Source organism: Megascapheus bottae, chromosome 1 (genome assembly GCF_031878675.1).
Source record: "Megascapheus bottae isolate mThoBot1 chromosome 1, mThoBot2.hap1, whole genome shotgun sequence".
Taxonomy (NCBI): Eukaryota; Metazoa; Chordata; class Mammalia; order Rodentia; family Geomyidae; genus Megascapheus; species Megascapheus bottae.
In genome coordinates, this window is record NC_143509.1 from 57,171,073 (window position 1) to 57,185,337 (window position 14,265).

Consider the following 14,265-nt stretch of genomic DNA (forward strand, 5'->3'; position numbering starts at 1 on the left):
AGTGTGGGGAAACTGATGTATGAAAAGTGAGTGGGCTTCCTAACTGCAGCTGGCTTAGTGAGGGTAGGAAAGTTGTGGGAGTGGGAGTTTCAAGCCTCCTTAGACCCTTTTATACTTAATGTGTGTAGGGGGTGTGCACAAGTGGATGTACACATGCACACCAGTGGCCGGGAGTTTGGCCTAGTGGTAGAGTGCTTGCCTAGCATGCACGAAGACCCGGGTTCCATTCCTCGGTACCACATACATAGAAAAAAGCTGGAAGAGGTCCTGAGGCTCAAGTGGTAGCGTGCTAAGCCTTGAGAAAGTCCAAGGACAGTGCTCAGGCCCTGAACCCAAGCCCAGGACTGGCAAAAAAAAAAAAAAAAAAAGAGTAGCACATGCACACCAGTACTGAAACTTGAACTTGGGGCCTAGGCATCATTCTTTAGGTTTTTTTTCACTCAGGCTTGTTCTCTACCACTTGAACCACAGCTCTACTTCCAGTTGTTTGTTTGTTTGTTTGTTGCTGGTTTATTGGACGTAAGAGTCTCATGAATTTTTTCCTGCCTGGGATGGCATTGAACTACAGTCCTCAGAGCTCAGCCTTCTCAGCTAAGATTAAAGACATAAACCACGGGCTCCTGGCTGTGCTTTCTTCTTATTAAAATCATACATACACAGTGCAGAGAATTTAGAAGACAGAAGAAGTAAAACGTCTTATAATCTTACCATGCATTATAATCATGATTATAATGCCATGATTATAAGGCAGAGACCAGGATGGCAGTGTGAAGATAAATGGTCTCCTTTATCTTAAAATCACCCTAAAAGCAAAAGGAATAGAAAACAAAAGCTGTCACTATTTTCAATAAAGCTTCGGGATGTAGCTAAATCCCAGTTCATAGTACAGCTGTGCCTCAGTATTCTTGAGGAATTGGTTGTAGGACCCATTTGCTAACCCCACCTTGTGAATTCCACAGTCTGGATGTTCAAGTCCCTTATATAAAATGAAGTTATATTTGCATGTAAGTTAGGCACATTCTTCTGTTTGCTTTAAACAGTCTCTAAATGCCCTAAAATACTCCGTGAAATGTGGATGCTATGGGAATAGTTATAATGTGTTTTCAAGGGAATAATGACAAGGGGAAAAGTCTCTACATGTTCAGCAGAGATATAATTTTCCTCAAAATATTCTCCATCTCTGGTTGGTTGAGTCTGTAGAGGTGAAATCTACAGCTAGGAAGGACCACTTGTCCATGAAGACATAAAGAGATGAAGGAAAAACAGCCCTGCATGGGTTAAACTTCAACACCCAGGGGGTTTCACAAAGAACCAGAAACTGGAAAACCAGGTGTGCAAAAGGAGGGGCCTAAAAACCCTATGGGTGAGCTTCAGATAACCCTTTTTTGGATTTGTTGGACATTTATTCAGATTTTGTGTGTGTGTGTGTGTGTGTGAAATAAAGCACAGACACAGAGGAATATGCACCTAGGAGTCGGCTCATGCTCACAGCTTTCCTAGATGAGATAAGGTAGCTCCCAATCCCTGCGTACTTACACCTTCAACCTTGAGAACTGCCTTCCGTGGACAGAGGTTCGTAACTTCTGTCCAGTTTATGGTCTGCTAATCTTTTCAGTAAGCATAATGGCATTTAATCCTATAGGGGGCAGGGGACATATGAGAAAATGAGTATTTTACATGAATACATGCATGAGACTAAAACCCAAATAGTATATAATATACAGTAAAAGTAAAATGGAATTATAATATGTATAGATACATAATATAAATGGTAAAACAATTTTTCTCCATTTTTTTTTACAGTACTGGGAAATTGGAACTCAGTTTTGTGCTTGCTACTTGCTAGGCAGATGTTTTTCCACAAAGACACTTCCAGTGCTTTTTCACTGGCTATGTTTAGATTCAGATCTCACTTCCCTTTCGGAGAGCACCTAGACTACTATCTGCCAGTTTTAGGTTTCTTGTAGTTGCTGGATTCACAGATGGACATTCAGGTTCTTTTAGGGAGATGGAGTCTCGAGTGCTTTTCAGCCCTGGTTGGTCTGGAAATGTGATTTTTCCAATTCCAGCCTCCACGTAGCTTTGAATGACAGGGGCCCAGCAATGCATCTAGCTTTGAGTTGGGAAAGGGGTCTTGTGAACTTTTCTGCTCAGGCTGGCTTTGAACCATGATTGACCTAAACTCAGCCTCTCAAACAGCTATGACCCTCTGGTGTCTGGTTTGAGTCTTCTTTTTTTAAAAAATGATTTTTATTGATATGTACAAAGTGTCCATATTTTTGAGGTGCCATGTGGGTTTTTTGATACATGTATAAATCCTGGTAAACACTACAACCTTTTCAAATGTTTATTGTTTCTTTATGGTGACAGTACTCATAGATCCTTTCTTTGGCATATATAACAATCTATATATCACATTATTTTCTCCCATTCTGGATTCCTAACCCCAAGTTTCCATTCCTTGGGACAGCTGGAGTAGATAAGGGAACACTATGCCTACAGGCAAGGTTGCTTCTCCATATATGATGGAATAACAACCTCTAACCACAAGGAAAATTGAAAATATTGTAAGTGAAACATCCAGTTCATATTGCTACCTTACTGAATAGCATAGCTTAGCCTATTTACCTTAAGCATGCATGTAAAACCATCTTTCTAAAGAAGTACTGAGTATCTTACATGAATGGAAGTCTGGAGCTATGGCTTAGTGCCATTGCCAGTATCTTGAGAGTCTCATATTGGTTACTGTAGCCAGGGAAAAGAATCAAAATCCAAAGTATAGCATCTACTGAATCCATATTGCCTAATACCACTGTAAAACTAAAACACTGCCAGTCAAACCACTATTTATTGTGAGCCATCTGTATCTATGTAAATGTGTGCATAGGATTACACAGAGTTTCACTTTGACCTAGATATTTAGTCCCAAATCTGAAAATTGGTCTTTGTTCTCAGCTTTTGGAAGTCCAGATGGCTGAATGCCTACTTCAATGTCATTTATAATTCCCCAAGCTTGGGCCAATCTACAGTCACAGTTATAGAAAGTTACCTTGTATCTATTCAGCACATCAGCATTAGTAACAGGAGCAAGAACATGTTACCTAGATGTATTAATAGATAATGCTCATTATAAATGCCTTGGTAAATCTTGAAATGAAAAATCTTTTATGCTCCATATGTTAACATTCTACCTGTCAATCAAACTACAGATCTATGTTTAGTGTTGTCGTGAAAATACCACAATATGATGATTGTGAAACTAGCTACTTTTAATGCTAAAATGTAATTAAGGCAATAGGTGTCCATGGCACACATTTATAATCCTACCACTCAGAAGGATGAGAGGTCTGAAGATCAAGGTTTGAAACCAGCTGGAGCAGGAAAGTCTCAACTCCAGTTAACCACCAAAAAGCAGGAAGTGGAGCTGTGGCTCAAATGGTAGAGTGCTAGCCTTGAGCACAACACATCAGAGACAGTGCCCAACCCCTGAGTTTAAGCCCTACTACTGGCACAAAACAAAAGAAAAAAACCCCAACTAATTAAGCACTTTCAAATGGCAAGTGAGTTGAGGAAAATAATATTAAGAAAATGTTACCTAGATAACTTCAGAAAGAGCACTACAATCTTTGTGAGCCAATATGTTAAATAATTTTCAATTATCCAAGGCAGAACAATAGTGATTTGATTAAATTATAATTCTAATATTTGTCAACTGATCTGTTGTCTATCTTGCCTTCATTATGTCAAATAAGATAACTTCTAGGAATTACATTTAATTTGGAATGTTTAATTCCATTTAGGTTATGAATCTTTCCAGAATAAATCATATTGGAGAATTCATTTTATGAAAATGAATTTAAAACAGAATATCAGCATTTTTACTTCAACATTTCATAAGCAGAAAACATTAGCAAATCATGTTCAATATCCACGATTAAATCTCTTTTGATCCATCCATCATAAAGAATGTACAAAGAACACAGAACAGAAAGAAACATAGGAGAATGTAATATGCAAGGAACATGAGGCTTTTCCTCCATTCTCAGTGGAAGTGGGGATTTGTTTCTTATGCAGTTGATGGCCACAGAGCTATCTTGCAGCTGACCACACCATGAAATTATGCTGCTGTATAATCATGTCCAACTCAAACTTTCACCCTTAGCAATCTTAATAACAAAAGTATAAGAATAATATAAGAATCAATCAGAATCATTTACCAAATAGGGAAGGGAAGGGGGGGCAAACAAGATGATTGGGAGGGAAAGGAGGACAAAAACATGAGAACAGTAACAATGTATGAGAAGTAATGCACCATCTTCCTGACGAATATAACTGTAACCCCTCTATACATTACCCTGATAATAAAATTAAATAAATAAAAAGAATCATTTACCACTGGGATAAAATTTCAGATTCATTTTTACATTCCAGAACTTTTATTCTGAGATGGTGCTATTTGGCCTCAGCTTTAACCCCATAATGATCTGTGTGTGTGTGTGTGTGTGTGTGTGTGTGTGTGTGTGCATGTGCATCAGGATTGGGGCTTTTACTCAGAGCCTGGGCTGTCTCTTAGTTTTTGTTCAAGGCTGGTGCTCTACCACTTGAGCCACAGCTCTATTTCTAGCTTTTTGCTGGTTAATTGGAGATAAGAGTCTCACAGATTCTCCTGCCCAGGCTGGCTCTGAAACTTATCCTCAGATCTCAGCCTCTTGAGTAGCTAGGATTACAGGCGTGAGTCACTGGTGCCTGGCCATATTTCAAGTTTTGCTAAAGTTGCCCAACTTATTGTCATATCACATTGCATCTTGTAGCTTTACCTTCTTCTTTCAGAGTTTTATCTTTTTTTTTTAAGTGTCAGGGCTGCTCATTCTAGGAAAACAAAAGTAAGTGCCATAAGAAGTGACTTGGTTCCTTCCTATCTAGGAGATGCTTTTATTCCAATCACTATGATCCCAACATGGTTAAACATACCTTGAAGCTCCCATCATCCCTCTGCTTTTACAAACAAACAAACACAAACAAACAAACTTGTTTGTTTTTGGTCTTTGTTCTTTAAAGTACCAATTGGATAGCCTAGATTTTAGCTAAAGTGTGACTAACAAGATTAGGGTACAGACTTAAAGGATCTGACTTTAAGAAGTAAGGGATGCTGGGACTTCTGAGATTTGAGCCTGGGGGATGAGGCAGGTAATTAGGACATGATTCCCAGTTGGAATCCTGGGGTACACAGCCCTCTTTTCTTCCATCCTTTCCCTGTCTCAGGTGTTAGGAAAAGGCCCAGGACTCATGGAATTCCTTTATGATACCCCCTCTGGCTCTCTGCCACCAGCATCTGTGGTCCAAGCAAAGGCATGAGGTCTCTTCTCTTGCTTAAGGCATCTTTTTGGAAAAGGAAATGTCCTGTGCTCTCTTGATCTTCACTTGATATGGGAACATGATCCCTATATAGTGATCCAGAAGTTGCTGTTTCTACTTGATTCATGGGTGGTGTTTAAGATAAGCAAGCATAGGGGGAAGATCAGACTTCTACTCAACTCAGAAGACGGGGTGGGGGGGCGGGTAAGAGGGACTGCTCAGTCAGTTGTCTCATAGTTCCACTTTTCTGAAAGCCTTCCCTCCACCACTGCACGCTCAGCCTTCCTCCACCAAACTAAAATTACGACGTATAAATGAACAAATCTGCCCTGCCATGAATAATGGGACTTTACTCAAAACCCAGTACAAAATTAGCTTTTCTGTGAGATCAGGACTGAAAATGGACAAAGAGGAGAGGGAGAGAGAGAAAGCAACCTATGTTTCTCTTCCAACTTCTTCCTCCATGTAATATCCTGTTCAAGCATAGGGTGCAAGGTTGGCTTAAGCTAAGCTCTTTCCATTTCCTCCTAGGAAGGACTGTGACTCATTTGTGTCTGCCTACTTGAACCCCACGCAGAAAGAAGCAGTCCATGGAGCTAAGATAAAGCCAGCCCACTGCACATCCCGCCTCCTATGGAAGAGGCCTTCAGCTCTCAGCCAGCACCAAAAGTTATTTCTGCTCATTCTTTTATAGGAAGACTGTGCAGCAGAGCAGTGGCTTTTATTATTGTTATTATTATTACATGCTTTTTACCATACATTTTCTGAAAGGATTAAAGAAATCCTTTCAGATTTTGCAGTTATACCCTGCTTTTACGTTGACATCTGAAAATTTTCATCATCGTTTAAAGAGCTGCAAACGATGTAATTTTCGGCATATTGTAAATACTGACATTTAAAAAACAAAATTGTTCTCTTTAAATGCAGCCCATAGAATAGAAAAGGCATGGCACTGAAAAAAATACAGAAAGAGTTCTTTAAACAATTGTAAAAACTAATATTGTTTTGTTCCCTCTGAACTCGTGGATCTTTCTACTTCACCCTCCTGACACAATATGTCCTTAAGTTTCAAGTTCTTTTAGGAAGCAGTAGTAATTTTAATTTTTAGGATTTCCTTTGACTGGAATATTTTAGCTAAGAAATTCATTTGACATTGAGTTATCATGGTTATTACAGACATCAAACACTGTAGAGACGTTTGAACTCTGACAAGTATTAAATAGCAAACCAAATCTGAAAGAGTAGGGATTTAGGATAAATGTTAACTATAACTAGAATGAGAAAAATTAGCCAGAGGTGGAGTGCAGGTAGGAAGAGAGAGAGAGAGGGAGAGCGAACACAGAATTCAAGCGAATCTGAGCACCAATAAAGCTTAGGACTTACAAACCACATGTCAATGATTGTTGCCAAGCGAACTTTTATAGAAGAATTTCTATTGTTCTGCTAGAGCATCGATACTGAAATCTATGGTAGATGTTTTGGGAAGGAGAAACACAGAAGTTAGCAATGATAATTAGGAAAATTTGGCTGGAGGTATGGCTCAGTATAGATGGCTTAACTAAGAGGATTATCTATTATCTATCTTTCTATCAATTTATCATCTATATCAATATAATCTATATCACCTATATATCTATGTCTATCTACCATCTATATCTATGTATATCTACTATCAAGACAGAGACCGAGATACTTGAGAGTCTAAATACAAATATATTTTCATGTATAGTATTTAACCATCTTTGGATAAACTTAAAAATGATAAAATTTTTAGAAGAGAAACAGAGGCAAAAAAATCTTCAAGAGCTTAGTTTGTGGGGCTGGGAGTTTGGCCTAGTGGTAGAATGCTTGCCTAGCATGCATGAAGACCCAGGTTCAATTCCTTGGTAACCACATACATAGAAAAAAGCCAGAAATGGTGCTGTGGCTTAAGTGGTAGAGCTCTTGTCTTGAGAAAGACCAAGGACAGTGCTCAAACCCTGAGTTCAAGCTCCAGGACTGCTGAGCTGGGTGCTGGTGTCCCATGCCTGTAATCCTAGCTACTCAGGAGGCTGAGATCTGAGGATCGCAGTTCAAAGCCAGCTCAGGCACTAAAATGTCCATGAGACTTTTATCTCCAATTAATCACCAGAAAACCAGAAGTGGCGCTGTTGCTCAAGTGGTAGAGCACTAGTGCCCAGGACAGGAGGTCAAGCAAAAGAACTTGCATTTTATCAAAACTGAAAGCTTTTGTTCTTAAGACACTGATAAAAGAGCAAAAAGCCAAGTCATGGGCTAGGAGACATTTGTATATAAAGAACTATTAAAAACTCAAAGGAAAATAAACAAGCCTTTAAAAAAACGAGGGAAAGGTTTGAAGAGAAACTTTTACCAAGGAAGATTTATGATGGCAAATAAATATGTAGAAAGATGATCATCCATTAGTCATTAGGAAAATGCAAATTAAAACCAGAAGACACTACAGTGCACTGTAGTATAGAATTCAAAAGAAGGGCTGAGATTGTAGCTCAGCAGTACCACATAATGGACAGCTTGCATGCACAAGGCAGTAGGTTCAATCCCCAGCAAAACAAAACTAAACAAATAATCAAAACAATAAAAATCTGAATCATACCAATGTTAGTGAGGTTATAGAATCAATGAAATTCTCCTACATTGTGTGTAAAAAAAAAAGTAAAATTTTTATAGATGTTTTGGGCCCCTGGCCTGAACTCCAAAGTTTCATATTGCAAGTCTCCTCATTCCCTGCAAAAGGCAAACAAAAAGACAATGGTGAAGGTGAGACTAAGATTTACTTGATCCAGCACTGTGGGAAGAGGAAATACAGGCATGCATTTCAACTTATCTTCCTCATGCAGGCATTTGCTTTCAATTAAATATGGAGGCGAGAGGGAGAGCATAGGAAAATTGTGAAATGGTCTATATCACAGGGTATCTGATGGTCAGAGGTGGTGGTCTCAAGTGGTCATAGGTGGATTGTGGGGTGTGGTTGTTACAGTCATTACTGCCTTGTTGGGAATAGCTTTGTCTCAGCAAGTTCACCCATCAGTCCTAGATTCCAAGATGGCTGCCAGAGAGAATGGCTCAGAGCAAAGGGTACAGATACAAAATGGAGGAGGGTGGGCAGGGACAGGAAGAGGAGTACATTGCCCCCAAATGTACTTGTTACCTGTCTTATGAACTGGTAACCCTTCTGTCCAGCACTGTAATAATAATCAAAAATTTATATGTAAAAAAGTAGAGGATGAGGGGCCGGAAGCTTGGCCTAGTAGTAGAGTGCTTGCCTAGCATACACCAAGACCTGGGTTCCATTCCTCTGTAGCACTGACATAGAAAAAGCAGGAAGTGGTGCTGGGGCTCAAGTAGTAGAGTGCTAGCCTTGAGAAAGCCCAAGGACAGTGCCCAGGCCCTGAGTTCAAGCCCCCGGACTAGAAAAAAAAAAAAAAAGAAATAGAGGATGGAGTACCAAGCTTTCAATGTGCTTTCTGTTAATTCATAGACTCAAGGAGTCCATTTTTCAGCAAATGCTGTTTAAGTACCTGTCCAAAATTGTTACTAGGGCAAAGATCCAAACTTTAGAGGTCCATCCAAGATGCCAACGATGAAGAAGACGATGGAAAAAACAGGAAGGAAACTCTTTTCAACACAGTGATTCCAGGAAGACCAGAGAGCCAACATCCTCAGTGCTGTCCCTGATGGTCCAGCTTAACTAGAGGAAGAATTGGGGCAGAGACAAGAGGCAAATGTAATGACACAGTCTGGGTTACATTGAGGACTAGCTGATTATTATTAAAGTCTGCAAGGTGGTGGCACCAGAGAAATTGTCACCACTGTGGGGCGCTGACCTAGAGCTGCTGGAATCAGCTCCAGTTTTGGGGTAAGAGCTCCCATAGTGGCCAGTGGGTTTCATCACTGGGTGGTACCTGCAAGGCTTGTTGTCCTGGCAGGTTTTTAAGGCAGAGACTGGAGTGCTGCTCTGGGGTCATAGAGCAGAATACTGCAAAAGCTGGCAGATGGACTGCCTGTTGTTTTATGTTTGTGCACCTGTCGGAAATACCTTAGTTATCTTCTTTTGGCCCTCAGTCTTGAAGAAGGATGAGAGAAGTTAGGTAAATTTAGGACTAATCAACTTTGTATTACCAGTTTTTTGTTTCTTTTATTTTTTCTTATTGTAATTAATAGAAAGATTACAGTTATATTTGCCAAATAGAAGGTGCATTACTTCATACACATTGATACCCCTTCTCATGTTTTTGTCCCCATTTCCCTCCCCCTACTTCCTCCCCTCATTAGTTTTTTTTTGTGGGGGGGGGGTCACGGAGCTTGAACTCCTTTTGGGCACTGTCCCTGAGCTCTTCAGCCCAAGGCCACCATCCTACTCTTGAGACAAATCCCACTTCCCATTTTCTAGAGGTTAATTGGAGATAAAAGTTTCAGGTCCTTTTGTGCCAGGCTGGCTTTGAACCTTGATCCTCAGATCTCAGCCTCCTGAGTAGCTAGGATTACAGGTGTTAGCTGCTTCATCTGGCTTGTATTACCAGTTTTCTTAAACATACACTTCTTAAGTGACTAATATGCCAACATTCAAAACTGAGCAGGATTATGATCCAAAGTTTAAGGTAACCAAGGAGCCAGATAGAAACGAAGGCAGAGATGCTGAGCTCGGATCAGCTCTGAGTTACCTGTGCGCATCTCCACACCATGAGAAGAATTAGCACAGCCTTTGAGTTCCTATTGCAAAATGAAACAACCACTTTGGGAAAAAGCATGGCAATTTCTTGAATAGGTAAGCCTACTCTCCATATAATGGTCAGCCATTCCCCTTCTAGATCCTGTAGGGAAGCTTAAAATTTACTCTTTTTACTCACAAGCTTCATTGTTAAGTATGAAACATAATGGTCAATAGACTAACAAAGGAAAAATAACAAATTTATTAGTATGAAGAAACACAAGAATCAGGCACAAAGTAAAAGGCTGAAAGGAAGCGGGCATGGTGGCACATACTTATAATTCTAGCACTCAGGAGCCTGAGGCAGGAAGATCTTGAGCTGGAGAGTAAACCAGCTGTACACAGCAAGGCCCTGTCTACACACACACACACACACACACACACACACTCACACATGCGGAAAAAAAAACCCTCTAAGTACGAGGGTTATACAGTTGAAGCTTAGATAGAGCAAAGCAAAGGGATAGGTGCTTGGGCTTTTCAAGGGAAGGGAAGGTAAAGGGAAACTGGTGCACAGAGAGCAAGAACTATCATATTCTGACCAAGTCTCCAGGTAACAGCTACCTATGGTAACTTCTGTCTGAGCTAAGTGTCAGAGTCCCCAATATCCTTCTTCTGTGAAAAGATATTTCTTCTGCAGAAAGGAGATGACCAGAGGAAAAAGCTTTTGGAAATAACCTCTGGCTGTGTACTTCAGAAATAGTAGGTTTTCTTATAAAGGTGAATTTCTTCTCTCTCTCTCCCTCTCTCCCCTTCCCTTCTCTATACTGAGGCTTGAATTTAGGGCCTCATGCTCCTGCTTGGCTATTTTGCTCAAGAATGGCACTCTACCACTTGAGTCACACTTGTAGTTCTAGCATTTTGCTGGTTAACTGGAGCCAAGAATCTCATGAACTTGTCTGTTCAGGATGGCTTTGAACTTTGATCCTCAGGTCTCAGCCTCTTAAGTAGCTAGGATTACCTGTATAAGCCACCAGCACCCAGCAATAGGTGTAAATTTCTTATACACAAATGCAGTTTTTCAGAGCTAGGATTGTCTTTAGTTTCTTGAAAAGTGCTAAAGAAATATATGTTCTCAGTTGGAATCCCATAGTATCTAAGATGAAAGTCTGTGTCCACACAAAGACTGTTACACAAAGGTTCACAGCAGTTTTATTGGTAAGAGCCTAAAAATTTTATGTGGTGTAAATATCCATCAACAAGTGAGTGGATAAATAAATTGTGTTACATTCATACAAAGAAATAAACTAAGCAATAAAAAGGAACGAACTACTGATATATGCAGCATCATGAATGGATATAAACATATTTATGTTGAATGAAAGAAGCTAGACAAAAATAAGTAGTCTATACGGTTGGATCCATTTATATCCAATTTCAGAAAATGGGAAGCAATCTGTCGTGACAGAGAGCAAATTATGTTTGCCTGGGATGGAGGATGGAGGCAGGAGAGAAGGGAGAGAGGACCCTTAACAAGACCAATGGGTATGTCCACCATTTTGATGGTGGTGATGGTTTGTGGGTGTGTATGTGTTGTCAAAACTTATTTCACACTTTTAAGTATGTGAGGTTATCTGTATGTCATCTATATTTCACCTCAATAAAGCTGTTAAAAAGTGTGAATTAATGTCCAAGAAAATGCCAAATGCTACTGTACCTCTTACAATGTTTCTTTTATTGGAAAGGGTAGTATTCATTGGTCAGAAGCAAGTGGGAAACCGGGCATTTATGTCTTATACCTGGTATAACTGAGGATGGAGATTTAAAGCCAGCATGAGCAGGAGCGTGCATAAGATTCTTACCTACAATTAATCACCAAAAAGCAGGAAGTGGAGCTGTGACTTAAATGAAAATGCTAAGGGAAAGCACACCCAGGCCAGGAGTTCAAGCCCCAATATCTGTACACATACACATGTACACACATGTGTGCACGTGTGTGTGTGTGCGCGTGCACACACACACACACACAATCTACACAGAATAAATGGGGAAATTCCTGCTCTCCTCCCAGCAGTACCCTACATGACACAGTCCAATATAAAGGAGGAGAAAACTCTTGAAGCTCTTTTTCCCTGAGCATGGTAAAGAAGCACAGAGGATACATTCAAAATTGGCGTGCTTGATTCCAGCCTGGAATGTAGTTAGATACAGGATGCAGTGTGGGCATGGAATAAATGAGTTCCTGCCACCTCCCTTGCTTCTCCCAGTTGTTTTTGCTTAGTTCTTTTGCGACCTTCTCTGAAAGTGTCTGTCTTTCACAGAGGCTGGGGAAAGGGAAAGGGGAGGCTATTAAACAATAATTGCCATCATACCTGCTCCTCCATTCCATGATATGGTTGAATTCTGGACATTTTGACTGGAGTCAAAGAATCCATCCTAGTTTCACATCGCCCATCACAGAAATACTTGTGAGAAAGGAGTAAATAGATACAAAGCCCTATGTTGGACCCATGGGCATGCAGGATGATTTGTGTCAGAACTGGGGCTTGAACTTAGGACCTGGGCATTCTCCCTTAGCTTTTTCCAAAGTTGGTACTCTTCACTTAAGCCACACCTTCAATTCCAGATTTCATGGTGCTTAATTGGAGCTAAAAGCTTCTTGGACTTGCCTGCACAGGATGGCTTCAAACTGAGATAGATCCTCACATCTCAGCCTCCTGAGTAGCCAGGATTCCAGGTATGAACCACTGGTGCCCTTGAGGGTGCATATTTTTAATCATCATTTCCTACTGATTTAGACTGGAGGTTTTAACTAACATCCCAGGGCCTCTACAGTAGTGAGGCTAAGGGTGAGGGACGTGTCTGGTTTGTGAAGTGGGGAAGGGAATGAATGAAGAAGGAAAAGTGAGAAATATAACATTGAGGTCACAGGGACCTCCATGTTAGGAAAGACAATTCTCCATGTTCTCAGATTTCTAAGTCTGTGAACTTCATGTTTCCCCATACATCAACCTAGAAGCCTCAGAGCAGAGAGAGGGAAGGGAACTCCACCCTTACCACTTATTACAGCTGTGCCATGTAACGTGTGGCATGGGAATAGTTGCATTTCCTTCACTGGGCTTTTATGAAGTTGGTGACTCTATCTTCAGTTAACCACCAAAAAGCTGGAAGTGGAGCTATGTCTTAAGTGGTAGAGTGCCACTAGCTTTGGGTGGGGGGAGAAGCAATGTGAGAGCACAAAGCCCTGATTTTAAATACCAGTATTTGCACAAGAAAACAGACAGAGAGAGAGGAGAGAGAGAGAGAGAGAGAGAGAGAGAGAGAGAGAGAGAGAGAGAGAGAGAGAGAGAGAGAGAGAGAGAGGAAAAACAAAGAACAGGAGAAGAGGGAAGAAAAGGAAAGAAGGAAGAAAGGGAAGGAGGGAGGGAGAAAGGAAGAAAATAAGGAACATAAAATTTGTCCTGCCCTTGTTTGACCTACTGTTTTGTAGACTGAACCCTTGATTTCTGTGGCCACACAGCCTAGGCTCTAATCCAGCTCCAGGCCACCACTATTTGACCTTAGGCAGTTTGCTTCTCTTAAGCATAATGGGGTTATTAATAGACTATATCTTGGGTTTGCTGTGAGGACTGAAGCATAGAAAATGCTTAGAACAGTATCAAGCACAGAGCAAGAACCCCAAATGCTCCTCACTATTTCTGAGCTGAGCATCGGAGGCTAGAGCTTGTTTCAGCAATCTGACTCACCAGTATGTCAAATACAGAAAACAGGGTTTGGAGCTTCATAAAAATTGCTTTATTGACAAAATTCCAAAGATGCCCTAGCTTTCTTGGGAGTATGAGGTGGGGGAGGGAGGAAGGAGACAAATGATAGTCACCTAGTAAATTATGCATGCAACATGCAGTCCACGAGTCTCCCTCCCTAGAAGACCTTCCCATCTCTGTGAATTCAAATGAGAATTTTCCTCTTTCCCTGCCCTTTCTGCCTTTCATTGGGTAGAATTCAGAATTGACGAGATATTCAGGAGTGTCAGTTTTAGTGTTTTAATGTTAAAAGAACTAAAAGGTTGAGTTAGGGCCCATCCATGCTGAGGACATGTGGTTTATGAGAAGCAGAGAAAAGAAGAGAAGAGGGAGTGGGTCCCTGAGTTTTCTGTTCCCTGTTTTACCTTCCCCATTGGAGCAAATCTTTGATTTAGGCTTAACTCATTTGCTGGTTGAATCTAATTGGGGTGAACAAAA